General features: G+C 38.4%; 1 protein-coding gene across 1 annotated transcript in view; it reads right to left on the bottom strand.

Annotated features, from left to right (window-relative positions):
- FANCM (FA complementation group M) overlaps nucleotides 1-7,127 on the bottom strand; it is a 99,456-nt gene that overhangs the window by 3,497 nt on the left and 88,832 nt on the right. The gene's annotated exons all lie outside the window — the stretch shown is intronic.

Here is a 7,127-nt window from a genome sequence, read left to right on the forward strand (position 1 = left end):
GATGGGGCAATCTACTTCCGTAGTGATACTGCCTCAGAAACCCAAGGAGGGGTCGCTATGAGTCGGGTCCGACTCGACGGCACATAACAACAACAAATATATATATATATATATATATGACCTTTCAAGGAAACCATAAACAGAAGCAAGGAAAAGACAGACCAGAAAATCATTCAAGAGAAAAATGACAAAATATACAATTAGAAATCAAACAAAAACAGCAATTAGAAATCCAAAAGATGAACACTAAAATTACAGAGATAACACACTGGAAGGAGAAAAGAATAGACTCAAACTGGCTGAAGAACACAGTTCCTAACTAGAAGACAAAGCCCTTGATACCACCTTGTATGAGGAAAAAGCAGAACAAAAAAAAAACCTAAGAGTTATATGGGATAACATGAAAAGAAGTAACATATATCTCTGCTTAGAATTCCAGAACAAGATGCAGCAAAAAGAAAATTGTCACAAACTTGCTAACAGAAAACATCCCCTGTATCATGAAAGATTAAAATATATCTATCCAAGAAGCTCAATGAATCCCATTCAAGATAGATCCTGTTTTAGTTCTCTAGTGCTGCTGTAACAGACATACCACAAATATATGGCTTTAACAAACAGGGATTTATTCTCTTACAGTTCAGGAGGCTAGAAGTCTGAGTTCAAACTGCCAGTTCTAGGGGCTGGGTGAAGGCCCCTCAGCCTTGGGCTACAGCTCTGCCTCTTGCTGCTGAAGGCTTCTCTTAGGCAGCTGCTGGCTGCTGAGAGTGACAAACCAAAGGTCAACAAGTAAAATGGCACAGTCCCAAGATTATCAAGCAACACAGCAGTCTACTAATTCAAGTCCAGAGACAGTCCCAAGATCAGCAGGAAATATGGCAGGCTGCTGAATTAAGGTTCAGCTACATGCAGAGTCCAAGAGTAACAAACAGCTCAAGACCTTTCTCAAAGTGTCCTTTTATATACTGCAAGCAGACCACATCCCTAAACCAGCAACTTAGCTGTATATTCCACCATGGAGTTGATTACCAGTCTCATCATGAGGAATAACCTCATCCAGCTGCCCAGTCACTCAAATCCAGGCCAATCCAAGTTGACTGACAACCTGAACTACCACAGACCCCAAGAGAAAGTGAGCAGGATATATCATAACCAAACATTCCAAAACCAAAGACAAAGAAAGAATCTTGAGAGCAGCTCAGGAAAAAAGAAATGTTACCTACAACAGGCAACCAGTAAGACTAACCTCTAATTTCTCAGCAGAAACCATGCAGGCAAGAAGGCAATGAGATGGCATACACAAAATCTTGAAGGAAAATTATTGCCAAACAAGAATTATATATCCAGCCAAACTGTTCTTCAAATATCAGGGTGAAATTAAGACATTCCCAAACAGAAATTAAAAGAATTTGTGAAAACCAGACCAACCCTATAAGAAATCCTACAGGGAGTCCTTCCAATAGAAAACAACAAATTAAATTAGGACACTTAATACCACCACCAAGAAATCAACCCAGAAAAAGAATCTCAAATAAGCTCACAAAAGCCTTAAATAGAGAAACAGTGGAGTCAATCTGTAAGAGATACCAACAACAAAGCAAACAAAGGGAATAAAAGTTTTAATTACAAAACTTCAAAATGGAGAGGAAGACAGGACAATGTCTTTACAGAACAGGCTGTTCAAACTTAGGAGATAAGAATTTACTACAGGGTAACCACAAAGAAAATCAACAAGCCTTCTAATCAAACTAAGAAAAAATCACAAGCGTTTAGAAAACACAAAACTAGCAATAATGAAGAAAAGAGAAAAAAATACTTGGTAACAAAATCAACTCAGCCCAGAAAAATATGTTTAACAAAGAAACCACCAACAACACAACAAAAAACAAAATAGAATGACAGCGATAAATTCATACCTATCAATAATTACACTGAATATGAGTGGACTAAATGAACCAGTCAAGAGAAAGAGAGTGGCAGATTAGATAAGAGAAGAAGACCCATCGATATGTTGCCTACACAAGACACTTAGACACAAAGATAAAAGTAAATTAAAAATCAAGGATGAAAACATATATATCAAGCTAATGGCAACCAAAAAAGAGCAGGAGTAGCAATATTAAATTCTGATAAAATAGACTTACAGGTGAAAACCAGCATAAAGGACAAAGAAGGGCATTATATGATGTTAAAAGCGTCAATTGACCAAGACGACATTACCATAATAAATATCTATGCACCCAATGAAAGAGCTCCAAAATACATAAAGCAAACATTAACTGAATTGAAAGGAAAAATAGAAATTCTACAATAGTAATAGACTTTAACAAACCACTTTCAAAGAAGAAAAAACAACTAGAAAAACACTCAACAAAAATACAGAAGATCTCAATATAATCAACCAACTCTACTTAACAGATAAAGAAAAAGCATTCCACCCAACGAAACAAAAACAACACACTGCTGTAGAGTCAGACCCAACTCAGCGACCCCTCCTTGGGTTGCACAACACAAATTCTTCTCCAGTGCACATGGCTCATTCTCCAGAGTAGACCATATGTTCAGCCACAAAACAAGCCTCAATAAATTTAATAACACTGAAATATTACAAAGCATCTTTTCAGATCACAATGGTATAAAACAAGAAATCAATAATAATAGGAAGACCAAGGAAAAAAAATCAAATATATGAAAACGGAGTAATACACTGCTCAAGAACTTCTGAGTAACAGAAGAAATAAAGTGGGATAATAAAAAATTCCTAGAAACAAATGAGGATGAAAATACAACTTACCAAAACTAACAACGTACCACAACTACAAAAGCAGTACACAGAGATCAATTTATAGCAATAAATGTACATATCCAAAAAGAAGAATCAAAATCAACACCTTAACTCAGTAACTCCAATAATTAGAAAGAAAAGCAACAAAAGAAACCTAAAGCAACCAGAAGAAAGGAGATAATAAAGATTAGAGCAGAAATAAATGAAGCAGAAAAAAAAAGAGAAAATCAACAAGCTAGTTCTTGAAAAGATTAACAAAATCAACAAATCACTGGCAAATATAAAAGGAAAAGAAAGAGAAGATGCAAATAACACAAATAATAAACGAAATAGATGACATCACAAAAGAACCAACTGAAATAAAGATAACAGCACAAAGAATTGTACTCCAACAAATTCAAAAACCTAGAAGAGACGGACAAATTTCTAGAAACACAAGACTTACCTAAACTAACACAGTCTGAGATAGAATACTTGAACAGACGCATAATGAAAGAAGAAATTATGCAGGTCCTAAAAAATTCCACCACCACCACCGCCCAAAAAAAAAAAACCTCCTGGTCCAGACAGCTTGACTGGAGAATTCTATCAAACGGTCAGGGACCAGCTGACACTTTACTACTCAAACTATTCCTGGACATAGAAAATGACGGACTACTCCCAAATTCATTCCATGCAGCAAGTATAACCCTCATACCAAAACCAGGTAAAGACGCCACTTTTTAAAAAGGAAAATTACAGACCAATATCGCTCATGAATATAGATGCAAAAATCTTCAACAAATCCTAGCCAACAGAACGCAACACCATATCAAAAAAATAATACCTCATGACTGAGTGGGATTCATACCAGGTATGCAAGGTGGTTCAACATCAGAAAAACAATCAACACCATCCATCACATAAATAAAACAAAGGAAATAAGCACATAATCATATCAATTGATGCAGAAAAGGCATTTGATAAAACCCAACAGCCATTCCTGATCAAAACTCTCAGCAAAATAGGAATAGAAGGGAAATTCCTCAACATAATAAAGGGCATATATGCAAAACCAACAGCCAACATTATTTTCAATGGAGAAAGACTCAAAGCATTCCCCTTGCGAATGCGTACCAGCCTAGGATGCCCTCTATCGCCACTTCTACTTAACATTGTATTGGAAGTCCTAGCCAGGGCAATAAGGCAAGAAAGACAAAGAAAAGGTATCCAGATTGGCAAAGAAGTAAACCTATCTCTTGCAAATGACGTGATCCTATACATAGAAAACCCAGGAGACTCAGCAAAAAAACTACCGAAACTAATAGAAAGGTTCAGCAAAGTGGCAGAATGCAAGATCAACATGCAAAAATCAGCTGGATTCCTCTATATCAACAAAAAGATTTCTGAAAAGGAAATAGGAAAACAATACCAATTACAATAGCTACCAAAAAGATAAAATACTTAGGAATAAATTTTACCAGGGACACAAAAGACCTATACAAAGGAAACTACAAAACACTACTACAAGAAACTACAAGAGACCTACATAAATGGAAGAACATACCATGTTCATGGATGTTGCTGATGTTAAGTGGCATTGAGTTGGCTCTGACTCATAGCAACCCTATGAATAACAGAACGAAACACTGCCTGGTTGTGCCATCCTCACAGTCTTTGCTATACATATGAGCCCATCATTGAAGTCACTGTGTCAATCCATCTCATTGAGGGTCTTCCCCTTTTTCACTTACCCTCCACTTTACCAGTCATGATATCCTCTAGGGAATAATCCTTCTGAAAACATGATCGAAGCAGCCAAGACAAAGCCTGGACATTCAGGCTTCCAAGAAGCACTCCTGCTGTACTTCTTCCAGAACAGATTTGCTCATTCTTCTGGCAGTCCACAGTATTCTCAGTATTCTTCACCAACACCACAATTCAAAGGCATCAACTCCCCTTTGGTCTTCCTTATTTATTTTCCGGCTTTCACAGGCATATGAGGGGATTGAAAATACCCTGGCTTGGGTTAAGGCATACCTCAGTCTTCAAAGTGGTATATTTGCTCATCAACAGTTTAAAGATGTCTTTTGCAGCAGATTTGCCCAGTGCAATATGACATCTGATTTCTTATCCTCTGCTTCCATGGGTGTTAACTGTGGACCCAAGTAATATGAAATCATTGACAACTTCAATCGTTTCTCAATTTATCATGCTGTTGCTTATTAATCCAGATGTAAGGATTTTTGTTTTATATTGAGGTGTAACTCATACTGCAGACTACTCTTTAACCTTCATCAATAAGTGCTTCAAGTCATCCTCACTTTCAGCAAGCAAGGCTGTGTCATCTGCATATCACGGGTTGTTAATGAGTGTTTCTCCAATCCTGATGTTGCATCCTTCCTCATATAGTCCAGCTTCTCGGATTATTTGCTCACCATATGGATTGAGTAAGCACGGTGAAAGGATACAACCCTAACACACTTCCTTCCTGATTTTAAACCATGCAGCATCCTCTTGTTCTGTTTGAACAACAGCCTCCTGGTCTATGTACAGGTTCCTCATGGGCAATTAATGAAGTGTTCTAGAATTCCCATTCTTCTCAATGCTATCCATAATCTGTTCCAATTCACACAGTCAAATGCTTTTGCATAGTCAATAAAACACAAGTAAACATCTTTCTGTATTCTTTGTTTCCTATAATTATTTTTAGGTGTTGTTGTTGTTGTTGTTGTTGTTAGGTGCCATCGAGTTGTTTCCGACTCATAGCAACCCCATGCACAGCAGAACAAAACACTGCCCGATCCCGCACCAGCTCCATGATCCCTGCTATACTTGAGCCCACAGTCGCAGCCGTGTCAGTCCATCTCGTTGAAGGCCTTCCCCTCTTTCGTCATCCCTCCACCTTGCCAAGCATGACATCCTTTACCAGGGAACAAACAGTCGCTTCTGACAACATGACCAAAGTAGGTGAGACGAAGTCTGGCCATTCTCGCTTCTAAGGAGCATTTCAGCTGTACTACCTCCAGGAAAGATGTGTTAGTTCTTTTAGCAGTCCATGGTACTTTCAGCATTCTTCGCCAGCACCCCAACTCAAAAGCATCAACTCTTCTTCCGTCTTCCTCATTCATTGTCCAGCTCTCACATGCATACGAGGCGATGAAAATATCATGGCTTGTGTCAGGTGCACCTTAGTCCTCAAGGAGACATCCTTGCTCCTCAGCACTTGAAACAGTTCCTTTGCAGACGACCTGCCCAGTGCTACATGTCCTCTAATGTCCTGACTGCTGCTTCCATTGGCATCGATTGTAGAACCAAACAATGTGAATTCTTTGACAACCTCAATCTTTTCTCCATTTATCGTGATGCTGCTTATTGGTCCAGTTGTGAGGATTTTTGTTTGCTTTATATTGAGGCGTAATCCATACTGCAGACTGTATTCTTCAACCTTCATCAGTAAGTGCCTCAAGTCATCCTCATTTTTGGCAAGCAAAGTTGTATCATCAGCCTATCTCAGGTTGTTAATGATTCTTCTCCAATCCTGATGCCACGTTTTTCTTCATGTAGTCCAGCTTCTCGGATTATTTGCTCAGCATATAGATTGAATAAGTATGGGGAAAAGATACAACCCTGACACACTCTCTTCTTGATTTTAAACCATGTACCCTTGTTCTGTTCGAACAACAGCCTCCTGGTCAATGTACAGGTTCCTCATGAGTACAATCAAGTGTTTGGGAATTCCCATTCTTCTCAATGTTATCCATAATTGGGCATGATCCACACAATCAAATGCCTTTGCATAGTCAATAAAGCACAAGTAAACATCTTTCCTGTATTCTTTGCCTTGAGCCAAGATCCATCTGACAGCAGCTATGATATCTCTTGTTCCACATCCTCTTCTAAATCCAGCTTGCACCTCTGGAAGTTCTCTGTCAATATACTGCTACAACAGTTTTTTAATTATCTTCAATAAGATCTTATTTGCGTGTGATATTAATGATATTGTTCTATAATTTTCATTCTGTGGGATCCCCTTTCTTTGGAATGGGTACAAATATGGATCTCTTCCAGTCAGTTGGCCAGGTAGCTGTCTTCCAAATCTCTTGGCAAAACCGAGTGAATGCCTCCAGTGCGGCATCCGTTTGTTGAAATATTCCAGTGGGTATTATGTCAATTCCCAGAGCCTTGTTCTTCGCCAATTCCATCACTGCAGCTTCGACTTCCTCCTTCAATACCATTGGTTCTAGATCATATGCCACCTCCTGAAATGGATGAGGATCAACCAGTTCTTTTTGGTACAGTGACTGTGTATTTCCTCCATCTTCTTTTGATGTTTCCTGCATCATTCAATATTTTGCCCATA

The sequence above is a fragment of the Orycteropus afer genome, unplaced genomic scaffold (genome assembly GCF_000298275.1).
Source record: "Orycteropus afer afer isolate SDZICR_OR568_19922 unplaced genomic scaffold, OryAfe1.0 scaffold00265, whole genome shotgun sequence".
NCBI classification, from domain to species: domain Eukaryota; kingdom Metazoa; phylum Chordata; class Mammalia; order Tubulidentata; family Orycteropodidae; genus Orycteropus; species Orycteropus afer.